At 57.8% G+C, this 18410-nt stretch overlaps 1 protein-coding gene and 1 pseudogene across 1 annotated transcript in view; both read left to right on the plus strand.

Annotated features, from left to right (window-relative positions):
- The window catches only part of CHST8 (carbohydrate sulfotransferase 8), a 106486-nt gene that overhangs the window by 73078 nt on the left and 14998 nt on the right, over nucleotides 1–18410 (plus strand). The gene's annotated exons all lie outside the window — the stretch shown is intronic.
- On the plus strand, nucleotides 8699–8817 carry LOC142861395 (uncharacterized; annotated as a pseudogene).

Below are 18410 nucleotides of genomic sequence, written 5' to 3' on the forward strand. Positions count from 1 at the left end.
GTGGCTGCGTTCCAGGCCAGCCTCGGTGCCGTCTGCACAAACCTGTGTGCGTTTCCTCTCCTGGCGTCCCCGTTCCCGCACCCCAGGGCTTGCCGAGCCCCGAACCCCGAACCCAGCCCGCTGCACTGTCCCGGGCAGGCGAGCTCTGCCAGCCCGGCCCCTCCCCGTGCTCCATGGGCCAAGTGCGGCCCCAGCGCCAGGGTGGGATGGTAGTGGCCGGAGCCCGCGGTCCAGCAAGCACCTGCTCTCCCGTGGGGCGTTCACGGCCACGCCCGGGGCAGCCCACGCCAATTCCGGGACAGCCCGCGGACCTCTCCTTATTTCCCGAGCACATTTTTTCAGCTCTAGAAACCCCCGTCTGCCTCGCATCAGGCTAGGCCCGTAGCTACTCTTGCCGGTAAATCTGGTCCAACCCCCGATTTCTTGGACAGATGCAGGGTCATTCACACAGCCCCCTCCAGCTCAAAACCCTCTCCTGGCCCAGGGCTGGGCGAGGGGTGGCTTCGGTGTCCCTGATGTGGCTGTTCGCAGAGGCTGCCCTCGGGCTGGCTTTGGTGGCTGGGGGTGCCCTCACCCTCCCCGGGTCCTGCTGGGACCTCACGTCACACCCCTCGCCGTCCACATCTGTGGGTGCTGCTGCCAGATCACAGGAAGGGGTGGGGGGCACAGGGCCAGCCGAGCCAGGCAAAGAAGAAGGGGTACATTCGGCCCAGGGCCTCCCGCGGTCCCAGGAGAGAACTGGAGCGTCCCCGGTACTGAGGTCTGATTTGATCAGCGTCCCTGAACTGGCTTCAGTCACCTACATACGCACCCGCCCTCCACAGGCTCCCGGCCCCCCGGGAAGCGAGCCACACGCTCAGAGCAGAGGCGTGCGGGAGCCCAGAGCAGGGAAGGGCAACAGGGAGGCGCACCTCCCCCTTCTAGCTCCCTGGGAGACCGGTGAGCCCAGAGCCAGGGGACCCGGGGCCCTGCAGGGGGAGGGTGCGGCACAGGTGAGCCTGCCCGGGGAGGGAGACACGTCTGGGGACACAGGTGAGCTCACACTCCACGGGGAGTGGAGTGGCTGCTCTAGTCCAGCTCCCGGCCCCACTCCGAATGGACCAGAGGAGCAGTGAGCACGTGTTGAGAGAGACCCCCGGCCCGGGAGCTGCTGGCATCCAGCAGGCGTGGGACGGGGGGAGGGGGCCCTCCCCCACTGTGGGACGCAAGGCTCTGCAGCATGGGAATCCCAGGAGCTCCAGGCTGCAGCGGCCGGCGGGACCGAGAGGGAAATCCAGTGGAAGCCGGGAGGGCGAGAGGCTGCAGTCTCATCTGAAGGCGAGACTGTGGGGGGGATCTGGTTCCCAGCTCAGGCATTGGCTGTCGGGGGGACTGTGTCCCTCGGGGGCTGCTGGCCAGGGAACCCCCTGTTCCACAGCACAGTCCCCAGCACGGGGCCGCCTTCTTGCAGAGCGGGCAAGGGAGAGAGGAAACAAGACAGAAGTGACCCTGTCGTCGTGACGTGTGACGTGACCTCGGAAGTGACAGGCTGTCCCCCGTGGCTGTACTCTGCGTGGGGGGGCGCGTCGTAGGGGGGGCTCGCAGGAGCCCGTTGCCAGCAGGGGGCGCCGTCTGCTCACCCCGGAGGCTGCTCCCCTGGGGTGGGAGGCCACCCAGGTGCTTTTGCAGGGACGAGGCGGTGCGTTCTGATTCTCACGGGAAGGGGCCCTGCTGGGCGGGGAGGGTCCAAAAACGAACCAGGGAGGCCCCTTTGGGAGAAACTTCGCTGAAACGAGTCTCCCCCTCTGCAGGGCGGATGCGAGGTTAATAGCGGGACGCACGCTGGGTGCCACCGTGAGAATTAAACGAGATAACGTGGGCCCCGCGCTCAGCCCACGCACCTGCTCAGGTGCGCCCCGGCCAGCTCTCCGCCCGCTCCGGGTCGCCCCGCGTGTCCTCACGAGTGGGAACAGGGTCGGAGGCAAGGTTGAGGCTCCCCGGGAGGAGCCGGGTCCCGTGCAGGAGCGAGCGGCCAGACGGCTGGCGAGCCTGGGACGGCAGGTGTACCCGAGAGGCGGGGACACCCCGCTCTCCTTCCTCGCGGGCTGCCAGAAACCCCGAGTCCGGCAGAAGCGGCTCTCGGCCTCGGGGACACGGGGGAGCCTGTCTCGATGGCTCGATGCACACGGGAGACATTGGGGTGCAAGGGGAAGGTGCCCCTTAACCCACGTGCTGGGACGGCCGAGCCTCCACTTAAACCCGGCGGGGCCGCCACCGCGTTGAGCTCGGTGCTGCCTCTTTCTCCGGAGCTGCTGAGAAGCAGCCCCCTGAGGCTCATGATGGGCCCTGCTTTGCGGACGAGGTCACACGCGCGTTGGCCTGTCACTCGGGAGATCCTCTTGTCTCGTCCTGGTACCGAGAATCATTGTTCCTCGCCGCTGGCCGGGAGCCTCATGCCTAATGCATGAGCCCTTGTTCCCCGCCGCCCCCAGCCGGGCCGCGCCAGGGCGGGGCGCTGACACTCTCCGCCTGGAGTGACAATCACATCACACGCCTCTAAGGCTAAGGACGGTGGAGTCCCCTGCGCGGCTGACCTTACTTCAGACGCCAGCCACACTGGGGGGGGTCCCCGGGCCACCCGCATTGCCGACCCACTGGCTACAAGTTCAGGAATTCCCGTGACCCCTCTCAGGTTCCAGACTTCATCATAAAAGGCTCAAAGAACTCAGGAAAGGGCTGTGCTTACAAGTCACAGTTTTTTGTTGTTGTTTTTTTTTTTTATCAGAAAGGATGCCCGCAGGGCAAGGCCGGGGAGGGTCCTGCACGCTGAGCGTTCGTGTCCTGTCCCCCGTGAACCCGAGCATGTCACCCTCCTGGCAGATCAGGGTGTTTAGCCAGGAGCTCCTCCGAGCCTCGGCGTCCAAAGTTTTGTTGGGATGGCATTGTGTACTGGGGTTTCATTCATTATGACTTCGATTGAACTCAGTCTCCAGCCACCCTGAGCGTCCCCAATTCTGCGTCTTTCTGGTGACCTGTCCCCATCCTAGAGCTCTCTACTGCACGGTCTGGAGGCATCTCATCAGTATAACAAGCCACTCCTGCCTCTCCAGAAATCCCAAAGGTTTTTCTAAGCTCTGTGTCCAAAACCAAGCAAGACCAGAACCACAGCCCACCGACTTAAATGCATTCACTTCCGGACCCATTTGATTATCTTCTTCCTCTTTTTTTCTTCCATCTTTCAGGCCCACTTCTAATTTATTCTGTCACTTCTTGTATGCCCTCCTGAACCCTCTCCCCACGAGATGGGGTATGAATAACAGAAAGATTACTGCCGGTTCTAGCATCGGCTCCAAAAGAACATGCAGCGTAAGAGCCGAGACTTCCGATGTTTTTGTCCCGCCTGACATCTGGGAGCACGTCCTCAAGGGCCCGGCCTGGGGCAGGGGCAGCTTCGTAAATTTCCATCGTTGATCTTGCACAGGCATCCTCAAACTACGGCCCTCGGGCCACATGCATTTATCTGGCCCGCTGGGTGTTTTTGCCGCCACTGCCTGTCCTGCTTAGCAGCTGACTCGTCCCGGGCCCACAGTGCGCATGTGTGGAATGTGCACCGCACTCTCCAATGTTCTGAGGGACAGTGAACTGGCCCCCTGTTTAAAAAGTTTGAGGACCCCTGATCTTGCGGTTCTGCAGGGCAGGGCTCCTTGCTCTGTGAGCAGATAGCAGGGGGGGACCCACAGGGCGTGCCCCCGGGGATGCTACCCCTCAGACGGGGTGGAGATGGAGGGACAGGGTGGTGGCCAGCTAGGCCAGCCCACAGGCTTGTGGCTCCCAGAAGAATGTTCCTCCATGGTCACCCCAGCTGCACGAGCTCAGCGGGGGGAAGGCGAGGAGGGACAGCGCTTGCCCAGTGTCTGGGCCAGGAGGGGCACCAGGGGGCAGGGTCCCTGGGGAGTGGGGCCCCTTCTCTCGTCCCATGAGCTTCCCCTCCCCCCACCATGCCTAATGCACCACCCTCTGACTTACCTTGAGGACCTTCCTGGCGTGGGGGGCGGGGCAGTGGGTGTGAGAAGACCCTGCAGGGGGGGTTGGGAGCGACAACCACAGTCTCCTCCCCAGCTTGGTCCCCGCAACCCCGTCCCCATGCCCGGCATGAAGCCGAGCGGAGGGTTCCCAGGGTCTCTGCCTGAGGGTCCCGTCTGCAGCCGGGCAAGGCCTGAGGCTCCGGCGAGTGTCAGGCGGGGAAGTCCCCGGCGCAGGAGGGAGGAGGCGTCCTTTAAAGACGTGTGTCTGCTGGCAGGCGGCAGGGCCGGGCCTGGCTGCCGATCAGAAACTCCCAGCTCTTGGCAGAGACAAAGACAAACTCTGGAAAAACAGCCTGGCTGGGGGAGATGCGAGTGGGGGCAGTTACAGCTGCCCCCCCTCGTGTCCCCGCTGGCACACAGCCTCCCACCCACGGAGGCCCACCTTGCTCCCCAGCGGGGAGTGGGGGGGGTGCATGGAAAACGCCTGGCAGACAGAGTGAGCACTGGAGCCAGAGGCCCTGGCGGGTCGAAGCCGGGGATGTGAGAGGGACAGTGTCTGCCCCTTCCCCTCGCTCCCCACGCCCAGGGCCACTGGGGGGGAGCCCTGCGCCCCACCCCCCTTCTCTCTCCACGCAGCAACCCGAGCAAAACCCTGTCCTCCCCCTTCTGCCAGGGGACCACTCGCTCCTGCAGATGGAGCTGCAGCCTCTCTGTGTTTCTAATTAAGGATGTGCGTTCTCTAAGGCGCCACCCACCACCCAGCGAGGTCCTTCCCAAGGGGACTCCCAGCTGGGGAGTGGCTGGGGGTGGCCGCGGCCCAAGGACGCCAAGAATTTGCAGTGACAGAGACAGGCACGGGGGTGGCTGGGCTTTCCCACCCCCCAGCCCCTCCAGCCCCTGCCTCTCTCCAGCGATCGCGGGCTCAGTCCAAGCAGAGGCATCACCCGCGGGCACACGTCAGGGTCCCCCGGGGCTCTCCCGGACCCTCCTCACCGGAATGGAGGGGCGGGCGTCCAGCAGGCTGGGGTCCGTCTGATTTGCACCTGGCCGTGTGTTAGGCCAACACTGGGCTCCCCAAGGAACAGTGACCTCACTTCCTGCGGACCCTGCAGGGCACCTTGGGGGGCTGTGAGGGGCCTGGGCTGCACGAATCGGCCAGTGCCTGCCGGGCCAGCTGGGGGACCTCTCGCTCAGCAGACGAACGTGTGCGGGCAGCTTTGGGGACGTGGGTACCGAGTGGGGTCCCCGGTCTTTGGGGCAGCCAGGAAACGCCCCGTCCAGACCTCCCTCCAGTTCTCCAGAAGTTTTCTAGCACCAGCAGGCACCCCGGCCGCCTGCCCTGCCTCCCTACCCCATACTGCAGAGGTTGGGGGTCTGCGGCCGTGTAGGATGCAGTCCGCAGCCCTGTCCCCAACATACATGCAAGAGTGCGTGGTGTGTCACTGTCACTCTGCACCCAGGGGCAGGGCCTCTGGGACATGCACTTGGAACCATCCATAGCAGTGGAGATTGGCTGCCCCGAAAACCAGGGGTTAAAGGTCTTTGTGGCCGTGACTCGAGCTGAGACAAACAGAGGTGATCCTCTACCTCCCAAGCTATTAGGTTCTAATAGCTTTTCCAAATCCAGCAAAAGGTCGCAGGACAGAACTTCCAGGAGGGAGTTGTCCCCAAGGATGGCCGGGGCTTGTCACACTCTCCTCTAACGTGTGGTTGTCCTCCCAGGGTGGGGGGGCCTCGCCCAGCTCTTCCCTTGGTTCCTGCCCTGGGCCTTCTGCGGTGGTGTTTTTCTGGCCAGCTAAGTCCCCCTGCCCCTCCCCCAGCGCTTGTCATTCCTCCCCTGACTGCTGGTCACATGGCCTCTGCGTTTGAAAGCCGCTCCCCTGGCCCCCCGGGCTGTGACTCAGCGTTTATCTCCAAGTCCTGTAGAATGTCCTCCTGTCATCTGCAGCAACAAGTAGTCACAGTTTTCATTATCATAAGACAGGGGAGAAAAAAAAAAAACTGTAGCTGAGAAAATAGATATGTGCCTTCCACCCTACACTGGGAACATCTTGACATTTAAATCCAATTACCCTTTTCCCATTCTTGATGAGGATATGACATGCAGCTAGAACATTCTGCTAGATAAATATATCATATTCCCTGACTGCTCAAAACCTCCCAGGGTGGATCTGGAGATGCTGTGACCCCAAGTTCCCCTGCAGGCTGTGCGAGAGCACGGGGTCGCGGGCTGGCCCAGCTAAAAGGCGCTGGAAATGTTTGCCTGCGAAACATTTTTGCAGCATTTGATCTCTGCCCTCCACTGAGTCATTCACTGGGAAAATGGACCAACTGCCCGAGCCGGGGGACCCTTGTCCTTTTGTAATGAACGAACCTGCAGTCACTCGGAGCTCCCCAGCCCTGGGCTTTCGGCAAAATGCCGCAAACCAGTTTGCCCTGGGCAGAGAGGAATAATTAAACACACTACGTCATATTACGTCAGATCGCCAGACCTCTCAGAAGCAAAGAGTAACTGACTCCAAATGAAGTAGGAAGCGGGTGCGGTTGCCGTGTGTAATTCTGATGTAAACGTGAGTTCTCTTTTGACATCTGGAGACGGAGCACAAGCTCGTTAGCAAGCGCACTGCCTGTCCTCCGTCTGGGAAGGGAGGAAATTGCCAGGGTTGAGGCCAGTGAGGACGCTGCCTCCCAGAAGGGCTCCCCGGTCGCCTGGGCTGGGTCCGCCGAGCTCGAGCATAGCTCTCCCACCCCAGCCTTGCCCTCCCGGGAGCCCATTTGCCACGGAAAGCTGCAGGCTTTGCCTGGGCTGCCCGGGCTGCCTTTCCGTCTGCAGAGAGAGAGAGGCAGGAGGAAGAGCGAGGAAAATTGGAGTCCGTGGAGATTTAGAATCTCATTTTGACTGTTAGTTCCAACCACCTAATCTCTCTCCCATCCTGCTCCCAGACCGAGCTGTTACCAGCCTGAGCTGACTTTTCTCGCCACCCCCAAAGGACAGAGTGTCAACCAGCAGAGGAAAGCTAGCCCCCCCTCCCCCACTCCATGTCACCCATCCCCCATCCCTCGGGAGTCTGGGAAGCAGGAGCACACCCCTCCCCCTCCCTCCCCTTCCTTTAGGGCCAAGCAGCCCATTGTCTTCCTCCCCTGAGGATCCGGTCACCCCCCCACACCCCAGACAGTGTTCGTCCCAAATTACACTGTTGTTTTATCCTGTGTGCTCAGAGCTGATTAATAAATAGAAACTAAGTCGTTCATCTGCTCTTTGCATCCAGTCACGGTGTGGGGCTCCAGGAGTGGCACTTCCGTTTGTGAACGCATGGGCGTGTGGCCGTGTGTCTGCTTGTGCACCGAGTGGCATCCAAGACTCATTTTGTCTCATTAGAGAGTACATGTGGTGGTAAAAAAAAAAAAAAGAAAAAGACCCATTTTGTCAACCCTACAACATCGTTCCCAAGAGTTCACATGACCTTAACTGGTATTTTACAAAAATACTTTTTAATCCCTTACAACATCCCCTGAATTCTTAGGTAGGAGTTGGGAGTGAGATCTCCCTTCTCTGATATCCAGACCGCGGGCATCTGCCAAAGAGAGATGGTCAGAGAGTCTCTGAGGTCTCGGCTGACAGATAAGGCTGCCGAGGGACCCAGACCGGCCCCCTTCCTGGCAGGTGGGACCGTGCACGGAAGGCCGGCATGCTTCCGGCAGGTGTGGTTAGAGGAGGCAGAGCCTCCTTCCTCAAATGGGAAGCTGGGTGCAAGCGGGGACCCTGGCGCTCTTCCCTCATACTTCTGAAAAGAAAGTATGTCCTTTGAAATATTTGCTAAGTCGGTTTATAGCAGATGCCTGCAACTCATCATGAATTAGATGAGCCCGTGCCGGAACCATCCGGCAAGCTGTAGGAGCACTGAGTGGAGAAGCTCAAGCTGGTTCTCAGAAGCAAACCTCGTGCAGCTCCCTCCAAGAGTCCGTGAGGGTGAGGGGATCTCTCCAGGGACCCCCAGGGACCTTTCTCAAGGCTGCGGGCATCTGTTTGCACAACTGCACCGTGTCAATCACTTGCCATGCTAAGTTCAAGCTCTGAGCCCCTGCTGGGCTGGGAAGACCTTCCAAGTCTCCCCATGGCCTTGTAGCCTGTGTGGCTGTCGGCCATGAGAAGTTGGGTCCAGGACAAAGACACTGTGCTAGACTCGGTCATTTCAGAGAATTGGTGGAAACAACTTCTTCTGGGGAGAGGAGAACCACTCTGAAACAGACCCAGGCTGGACCCCTGGGGTTAAACCACAGCACTGAGTTTCAGCCAAAGGTCCAGAGGAGTGGATCCTTACACTTTGGGGGTCTCTCTCTTTCTCTCCAGCCCCCCATCCCACACATGCACGCATGCTTGGCTGACCATTTCAGGAGGTTCAGAGACCCTTCAAGGCCACTACCTGTCCACCTACCTATCTTCCCTGATAGAGAGTGAGCCTCTCTAGAGATATTTAGTGTTGGATCAGCCCCCATAACTGGCATCACGTGCATATTCAATTCCTGGCTTCTGACTGCATTAGGAGGCCTGCCGGTGGTGTAGAGACCCGGGTGTAGTCACTTCGTTTAGTCACACAGATGGCCAGAACCTCACATGGGGTATCTGTGATGTTGACAGGCTTCCTGCCTTGCATTTCCAGGGGTCTCCTATCCCAGAGAACAGGACCCTAGCCATCTACAGCCATACCACCCAGAATGCACCCAATTTTGTCTGATCTCTGGAGCTAAGCAGGGTCAGGCCCGGTTAGTACTTGGATGGGAGACCACCTGGAAATACTGGGTGCTGTAGGCTTTTAAAAAATAGAGAGGGCCGGGTGCGGTGGCTCACGCCTATAATCCTAGCACTCTGGGAAGCTGAGGTGGGAGGATCACTCAAGGTCAGGAGTTTGAAACCAGCATGAGCGAGAACCTGTCTCTACTAAAAATAGAAAGAAATTAATTGGCCAACTAAAAAGATATATAGAAAAAATTAGCGGGGCATGGTGGCACATGCCTATAGTCCCAGCTACTCGGGAGGTTGAGGCAGGAGGATCACTTGAGCCCAGGAATTTGAAGTTGCTGTGAGGTAGGCTGACGCCCCAGGCAACAGATTGAGATTCTGGAGAGAGAGAGAGAGAGAGAGAGAGAGAGAGAGAGAGAACAGGACCTAGGGTCAGACTTGGCAGGATTGGCAGTTGGGGCATGGATAACCTTGGGGGCTGTCCGTGGTCCTGAAAACAGCTCCCTTTTTCCAGCTAACTGAGCTGCCACTGCAGGTCAGAGATGCCAAGCCCCAGCCTGGTTTTGATCACCTAGTCACTGGTCCAGCTCAGACCCCAGCAGTCTGGCCTTTTGCTGTTAATCGTGCCCTGGGTCCCTAAGTGATCCTTCCTGCATTAGCTCTGCCTGTAACCTCAGCCCCGCCAGCCCCTGAACCAGGCTGGCCCATGACCGCACACCTGGATTTCGCCCCAGCCTGTTGCACATCGGGATCCCTGGGAAAGCAGACTCCGGAGCAGAGATTTGTGTGCAGAAAGCTTTGGGGGACTATATTACGACACAGAAGAGAAGAGTTAAAACAACTCTGGAGCAAGATATAAATGTCTGCTGTCCGTTCCAAGGCAACATGAACTGTTTCTGATGCTCTGTTTTGACAGGGATGGAAAAGAACCGATTTGTCAGACTGTTGGTCGCACACCATGTCCCTGAGACCATGCAAATCTTCTCTAGCAAGGTCACCACACCCGACAAAGTGGTTGCAATTAGGGTTACAACGCAATAGAGTTTGCAGTGCTCTGTTACCGGGTTTCCCCAAAGATAAGACCTACCCATAAAATAAGCCCTAAGCATGTGCGCGATAGAAGCCCCACCCCGAAAATAAGCCCTAGTGACGGGCGTGGCTGCGCAGCACGTCTGCACAACCCATGCATGTCATCGCGGAGCGGGAAAGGAGACGAGCAGCCCTTCTAATCTGCCCCGTGAGAGCTCTAGTGCTTGACGTGAGAGACCGGGACCAGTGGTTCTAAAGGAAATAGAGTCGCAAGAAATTCAGGATAGAATTCAGGGTTTGGAGAGTGAGGATGATGTTCCAGAAGAAGACAACTTAAGTATATTTGAATCAATGTAGATTGTTGTACCGTACTTAAAAAAATAACACAAGCCGTAGGGTGTCTTGAGGAAAAATAAACATAAGACCCTGTCTTATTTTCGGGGAAACACGGTAGGACCCATTTGCCGTTTATAGGACTAGGCTGGTGAATTCCATGGTGATTAGATGGCGATGGCTGCCCCGTGTCCTCTAGGTCTGTTAAAATGTCACTTATCAAACAGAGTCACCCGGATAAAAAAAAGAATGGCACTAATCTCTGCCATACCCCAGGACATAACATTGCCTTTGACTTGATATCTAAACTCAGCGGGAGGGACACTTTCAGGGGCTTCTACTAAGCATCCCCTACTATGACGGTCCTTACCCTGCAGGTCAGAGACACGGAGGTTTTGCCAAATGTCACACATCCATTGTGACTATACATCCAGGGCCTGGGGGGAAGTGGTCACCAGGCGGGCGCCAGACCCAGGCCACTCACTCCTGGCACGCTCTGTGCCCTCATAACACCACGAGCGCTGAGAACTTCCAGTTCCCGGGGGCCAAGTGTAAATGTCAACTGGAACGAGAATCTAGAAACGTCTATGTGTCCTCCTTCCCTGAACGTACGCCTATCCAAATCGATGCTAGAGGTCACTTCGGGGAAGACAGGAGACATTACTTGTGTGTGCTTGTCGTGATGTCACAGAGTTCTTCCGCTTGGGGACCCTACCTCTCCTTTGGTCACTGAGTTCTGGATCTGGAAACTGGGCAAAGGATTGTGCCTTTTTATTGGGCCAGCCACCCTCAGCCTCCTGATCATCTCACCTCGGTTTCTTTCTGTTGTCTATCTCGGCTTATCCGCCGCCCACCTTTCCTGCCCCTTGGGGACACCGTGTTCCGGTTGCCATCGCACAGGGCTCTGCGGGTCAGCCCCTCTTGGCTGCCACTCTAGCGCCGATGCTCACTAGTTTACGTGTGCACGCTGCAGTGATGGTGGCCAAGCACCGCCACCTGGCTTCTATCATTTTGAGGTCCTGTTGCTCTCGGGGAGGCCAGGTCTGTGGTGGCATCTCCCCCATTCAGCCCTGCCCTGCAGAGCAGAGGCGTCACCGAGCTTCTCACGGTTGCTGCGCCCCCCTCACTGGCGTGTTCTGTATTGCTTTAGAAAAGGGGGTGTCCTCTAGACCCCCACACAAAGCACAGGCGGTGGTGGGCTTTCCGGCCTTTCTGGGATGTCCCCTGCAACACGATCCCCTCTGGGAGGCCACAGCTCTGTTCCCGCACTGTCCGATCTGCCACCACAGTTCTAGCATTGCCGCTTGGGTCGTTGGTGGGTTGTTGCTGCCTCCGTGTTTCTAAGGACCGCCCCAGTGGCGTGCCTGAGGTCCTCGCCACACCGTCCACTCCCGCATCCCAGGAGAACTCGCCCCTGTCGGGTTCCTCTCTCCTGGACCTCGTGTTCCGCTCGCTCACCCAGCCCCGCAGAGTCAAGTTCGACGTGTGCTCTCCTGGCTCCTGCTAGTTCCTGTTTTGCTAGCACCTTCTTTGCTCTCCGGGGACAGTCCCTTTCTTCTCGTAGCACCCCCAGCGCTCCCCCAGCTGGCTTCTGCTGTGGTTTAACCGCAGTTATTGGACCGGTGGGGAGGAGGTGGCGGCGGATCTCGAGGATCTTGCAGGACAGAGACCTCTGCAGCGTCTCCAATTAACGGAGGGGGGCCACCAGCCTGTATGGAAGAGGTTGGGATGCTTCTGCGGCCCCGGAAGGTTCCAGCAGATCTGGGAGTTCACGACTTCCGCATGCACCCGCCCAGAAGTCCCCATCCCGTTTTTCTGGGTCCCCTCTCCTCTGGGCTCCGGCCACTGCTAAGAATTAACTTCAGTTCTGAAGCTCGGCTGCTCTTATCAGCAAGTCCCGGGACTCATCCTCTCCTGCAGGAGGTGAGAGTCTTTTTATAGGCCACCAAAGAGATAGTTGCCGGCCAATTTCACTGTCCCCAAATTACTATTTGCCCCATGTTTCCCAGCCTTCAGATGCACTTTTGTGCACGCCATGTCCTTCCACTGGCAGGCCACCCTGGTTCACCACCGCACGCATTTTAACAGCGTTGTTACTGCCTCTCGCCTCTTGCCGGGGGGCTGTCCATCCTCCACCTACCGACACTGGTTCTGGGGTCATCCCAGCGGCCTGGGCGACAGGTGATTCACCCCTAGCATTTCCTGTTGGCGTCTGGCACTGCCAGGTCCCAGGGAAGCAGAGTCTAGTAAGTGCAGGGAGTGCATTGCGGGCGGGGGGCAGGGGGGAGGGGGAGGACTCGTGGGACAGCCAGTCCTACACACAGCCCTGGCAGGGTGCACGCACCCCCTCGGGAAGTAGGTGCGACCTTGGGTGACGGGGCTATCTGGAGAGATAAGGAGGACCTGGGGCTCTCTCTGTAGGGGGCGTAGTTTTTCCAAATGGCTTTGCATATTCGAAGATGGTTGAAAATGACTTATGTCTGGCGTTTCCTGAATGCACTTCCTTTTTCAGTTTTATGAAAGCCTTTTTCTTCCAAGTGTTGCCATTTGGTTTCTGCGACGCAGGCAAGATCTCTGCAAAGCTGAAATGGCATTTTTTTTTAAGCATGGCACTTTAGAGTTCTAAAGTATGTTCACATAAATTTTAATCAACTTAATTGAGGTGTAATTTATAAACAAGAAAACACGTGCATTGTAAATGAGGTTCGACAAATATATACATACCATTACCCCAGTCAAAATATAAAACATTTCCAGCCGGGCGCGGCGGCTCACGCCTGTCATCCTAGCTCTCTGGGAGGCCGAGATGGGAGGATCATTGAGGCCAGGAGTTCGAGCCCAGCCTGAGCAAGAGCCAGACCTCATCTCAACAAAAAAATAGACAAATTAGCTGGGTGTGGTGGCTCATGCCTGTTGTCCCAGCTACTCAGGAGGCTGAGGCAGGAGGATCACTTGAGTCCAGGAGTTTGAGGTTGCTGTGAGCTAGGCTGACACCACAACACTCTAGCCCGGGTGACAGAGCGAGACTATCTCAAAAACAACAACAACAAAAAAATGTAAAACATTTCCCTCACCCCAGAACACTCCCTCTTGCTCATGCTCACTCAACTTCCCCACCGACCCTCAGGCAACCACTGATCTTATCCCATCAGTAGGGATTCGTTTTGTCTGTTCTAGAATTTTTTATGAGTGAGCTCCTACAGAGTGTACTCTTTTATCTCTGGCTGGTTCTGCTCAGCGTAAATGTCTGTGGGGTCCACCCTCACTGTCACGTGTATGGGTGGTTTGTTTCTTCTTACGGAGAAGTAGCAATCCATGGTAGGGACACTCCATGATTTATTTAGCCATTCACCTGTTGCTGGACAGGTTCTTTGAGTTCACCATCACAGCCTGTCTGGACACAGGCACCGTTGTCTTCGGGGAAGTTCAGGCAGGAGATGTACCCGTACCCAGCCGTGTGCCCAGGAGGTAGTGGGGGACGGGCTTTGTGAGCCATGAGGCCAGACCTCACTCCAGCGCCACTTAACAAAGAGACCCCTGGGAGGGAAACAGGGATCTGGCCAAATGACTGCCACTTTTTGTTTTTTCTTCCAAGGCATTTACTTTTTCCATAAGATGCTCTAGGCATTTTGTTCAGAAGCTACTGGAGCTAGCGTCTTGCCAAGCAACTCGGGTTCTCCTTTTTTTTTTTTTTTTTTGAGACAGAGTCTCACTTTGTTGCCCAGGCTAGAGTGAGTGCCGTGGCGTCAGCCTAGCTCACAGCAACCTCAAACTCCTGGCTCAAGCAATCCTCCTGCCTCAGCCTCCCAAGTAGCTGGGACTACAGGCATTCGCCACCATGCCCGGCTAATTTTTTGTATATATTAGTTGGCCAATTAATTTCTTTCTATTTATAGTAGAGATGGGGTCTCGCTCTTGCTCAGGCTGGTTTCGAACTCCTGACCTCGAGCAATCCGCCCGCCTCGGCCTCCCAGAGAGCTAGGATTACAGGCGTGAGCCACCGCGCCCGGCCTCAGGTTCTCCTTTTTAATTCAGGGTGATGGTAATTGAGGGGCAGACCTGCAGAGCGGTAGGTTCTGGGCACGTGCGTGTCAAATAGACTATATATCATGACATCAGACGTTTCGAGAAAATTGCTTTTCCACCCTGAATGCCAAGTCATAAATAATTTCAGGTTGGGAAGAGCTCTCTAGTAAGCATGTGTTTGACTCCAGGGAACGGCCTATAAATACTCGCAGCCAAAGAATAAAAAATGAAAGGGTGGATTTGTGGGGTCACTTCCAGTCTGGACCTTGCTGAGTCTTGTTGTAGTGGAAGCTGTAGGTTTACTCACTCCAGCTGCTGGGCGTGTGGCCTGCTAACGGCTCACAGCTGCACCCTGATCAGAGATTCGACACCCCTCTCCCGGAAGGGACACCTTCCCCCCAGAGGTGGGCTGCAACCCGTCACACGCCGGGGAACCCTTCCTCTTTGGGGGACAGAAGACAAAGCCCTGATCTGTAGCGTTTGCCAATTTCTGTGGTGTAAATATTCCCACTGCGTCCAGTGCTAAGCTACCATGTAAAAATAAACAATAAGTTGCTTCGGGGTAGAAACATATGCCAAAAAAACAAAAATAAAAACCTAAAAAAAAAAAACCAAAAAGGGAAGGTGATGACAAACACAAAATTCCGTGCAGCGGTGACCCCTGGCAGGAAGAGGAACAAAATGTCCAGGAGGGGCACAGGGGGAGCCTTGGTGATATTAATAGAGGTCTGGTTCTTAAACTGGAGGTGAATTCTGGGTGTTTATTGTACTATTTTTTTCTAGTGCCTATAGTATGTATATTTTCTTTTATATGAATGAAATGTTTTATGACAAAAATAATTCTAAGGGAGCCTTTTGGAGCTTTGAGATTTTTTGTTCCTGACATGCACAGCCATGGAGCTTCATGGAGGCCGAGGAAGGCGCCCGACAGGTCCTTGTCCCCCTGCACTTGGCGACCGGCTGTGACCACAGAGTTCATGCTCCTCATGGGTTCTGGCTGGGAGGACCGTGGCCCTGTGCACGGGGATGTCTGTGTCCCTCAGGAGAGGCAGGAGGAGGGGTGAGTGAGGGGCTGTGGACACAGCCGCCCTGTCCTGCACCCGCCCACCACGGACCCGGGAATGCCACCAGGGACGAGCTCCACGGGAAGGCAGTGGGTCAGCGGGTGGCACAGCAGACCCTGGAGCCAGCGACAACTGGGCTCGATTTGCAACGTAGCCACGCGCCAGCTGAGTGACCTCGGGCAGCTAAACATGCGAATCTCAGCCTCTTCAGTGTCCAGTTGGGTCCACGTAACGGCGACCTCGTGGGCTTCTGTGCGGGGCCCACGCTATGAGGCTTGTCGCAGCCGGTGGGGACCCGGAGTCAGCGGGTGCCCCATACAGACCGTCGCCAAAGAGGACAGCGGTGTTGCTGCAGGGACAAGGCCCTAGGGGCTCTGCCTCGTGGCCCCTGGTGGTCCCTGGGGTCAGTGACTCAGGCAGGTCCTGCCAGCTCTGCCCCACCCCCCGGGGCGCTGTGGGTGCCGTGGTGGGTGCACCTCCCAACCCCGGGCGCTGAGCCGGGACACCCGGGTCAGGCTCCAGGGACGGGAGGACACACACCCTCCGCTGAGGGAGGGCCGAGTGCCGGCTCACACTGGGGTCCGGGAGTTGCATGCATCGCACGGCGCCGTGGGCAGGGGCTCTGCGGCTCTAGTCCTGCCCTTCTCCCGTCCACGGCTGGGTCACCTGCGTCCTGCAGGGCACGGGGTCCCCAGTGAAGCCTGGAGCCCTGGCTGGGGCCAGTCCACGCACGGTTGGGGGACCAAAAGGCCCAAACATGGGCCAGAGGGCTCAGGGCGGAAGGACCCTGAGAAGGTGGGACCCTTCCCGAGGAGGAGTGACAAGGAGGCCCATGGGGGGAAGGGGTTGTGACAGTGTGAGGTCACGGGGGTCACTGAGGGCGTGACCGGCGAGGGTTACTCCAGCGGGGTCGGTGAGGTTGGGAGGACGTGTCTTGGGACGGGCCTGTCCCTTGTCCAGGGAGGGTCTGAGTTCAGTTGCTCCGCTGGCTCACAGCCAGGTGTCCTCGGCAGGGGTTCGGGGGCCACCCGCAAAGACATGCTCTGGGACAGACCTTCCCCGCTCATTCTCCTCCTGGACCTGAGGGCCACCCTGGAGGGGAGTGGGTACCTCCCTGCGTCCTGGGCCAGCACCTCTGCACCCCCAAGCCTCCAGCGGGGCCAGCTCCAAAGGCTGCTGGGAGAGAGCCGGGCTCATGGGCCCACTTTCCCAGCTGGGGTCCGGAGCCATCGATTCTCTTAATGGGTTGCCCAGAGTGGACCCAAGGAAAAAAATAGGCAAAGCAAAATAAAACGTTCCATTTAGTTTTCAACGGGTGTCAACACCAAGATCCATGGTTTCCCGCCGCCCACCCCCAGGGGAAGGGGGAGGCTGCGCCGGGCACCAGGCCGCGCCCCGGGGACTGGGTGGCTGAGCCCACCCTCCAGGACAGCACCTGTGACCCCGCGCAGGGAGCCAGCGCACCCGGTGCCAACCCTGCATCCGGGCGGGGAGGGCCTGACAATGTCTTTAGGAGCGCGGATTGTCATCAAGCACAAAGGGGAGTGATGGGGCCCGTGTATGCTCCCCCTTTTCATAATGAATCCCATTTCGCCTTGCAGTTGGTTTCCTTGCAACATGCTGTTGCAGAGAATGGAACAAAAAAATGGGGAAGATTAAAAAGCAAGTAATTAACTTGGCCAAAAAGCCTTCCCAGCAGATGTCCGGGACGTCGGGGCAGGGTGCCCAGGGCCTGCCCACCGCAGCCCCACCTGGCCGGGAGCCCAGCTGCCGCCGTGGGGACCCATATGTCGCGACGGTGCTCGGCCCGGCTCAGCGTGGGGAGGCCCAGAGCCGCCCTCCTGCTGCTCCGTAACTGATGACCATTTTTCTCCAATTAAGCTGAAATTGAAGGATCCTCAGACTGAGACACCCAAGTAAAATAATTAGCGCTTGAAATGTTAATTGTGCTCAGATGCGCGCGTGCCTGGGGCGGTCCGCGAGTGAGCATGCGCGTAGGTGATCCTTTGCCTCGTGCAGGCCCCGGTGTGGGCGGTCCCAGGCCAGGAGCCTGGCGCCCATCCTGGCTACGTGAGACGTGCTGTGACCCCCACACACCCCACCCCCAGGCTGCCCAGCCCGGCGTCCCCAGGCACTAACGGGCAGCGTCAGCCAATGGTTAGAACGAGGGCCCGGAGTCAGGCAGGGGCGGGCTGCACGCCGGCTCCGCCACCCACCTGGCGGGAGCGTGGACCAGGGCGAGGTCCGCCACCTCTCTGAGCGTCTGCGCTCCTGCCACACCTGTCCTGGTGCAGGCGCACCACAGTGGAACCGTTTGCTTGTCCACCCCTGCGGCCTCCACACAAAGCCAGGTCCCGGGTGAGCAGCTGCAGAATCAGTGTCCCCCTGCTCATGGCCAGGGGGGTCTGGAGGGCGGGGGCGGAGTCGTGGTGTTCTCCTCTTGTGCGCAGGGAGGGGCCCCTGCCTGGCCGCCCTGTGCCTGCCGCGCCTGCACCCTGCTTGCCCAGGACTTGGGGGAGCGATTTTCTGCAGTGGCCACCTGAGCCCTGAGAGGAAGAGACGTGGGGGCCACCCACGGCAGCCCCAGTGCCACCAACCCACCCGCCAGCCAGGAGCAAGCCCCACCCCCCGCCTGTGGAGAGGAACTCACTCCCCCGGGGCTCTCCCTGCGCGTGGCTTCACCCACGCGCCCCCCGGACTGCATTCTCTGCGGAGGTGACATGCCTAAGAGGCTTAGCCTCTTTACGCATCCCGAGGAAATCCACTTAGATATTCCGTGTTCCCTGATCCACCGCATAATAAGATTCCTTTATCTCTTGTTGTCATGGGAAGTATATATTAACTGATTAATATTAATGTGTTGGCCGATTAATATTAATATCTGAGCCGACTCTTACCGCACACAGGGCTACGCCGTTGATGAGCCCGGTGGAGCCCAGACAGCTGTCGGTTTTTGGCGGTCCCCGGGGGAGACTGGATAGCTGGGGCTGACCCTTCCTGCCACTGCTCGTTACGGACACCCTGTCATTAGTGGTGTCTGTCAGGGCCAGCGTGGAAGTGTTTGGACTGTGATTGTGGCAATTAAACTCCTTGCTCTCCAAGACAGCATATTTTATCATTTAAATAGCATTTTGCATTCTCCTAACATATTTCCCCAGTAACATTGTTAAATTAGGTGATAAAAGGTTATTTTTTGCTTCTGAGGTTGAAATA

Source organism: Microcebus murinus, chromosome 16, assembly GCF_040939455.1.
Source record: "Microcebus murinus isolate Inina chromosome 16, M.murinus_Inina_mat1.0, whole genome shotgun sequence".
In the NCBI taxonomy this organism is placed as follows: domain Eukaryota; kingdom Metazoa; phylum Chordata; class Mammalia; order Primates; family Cheirogaleidae; genus Microcebus; species Microcebus murinus.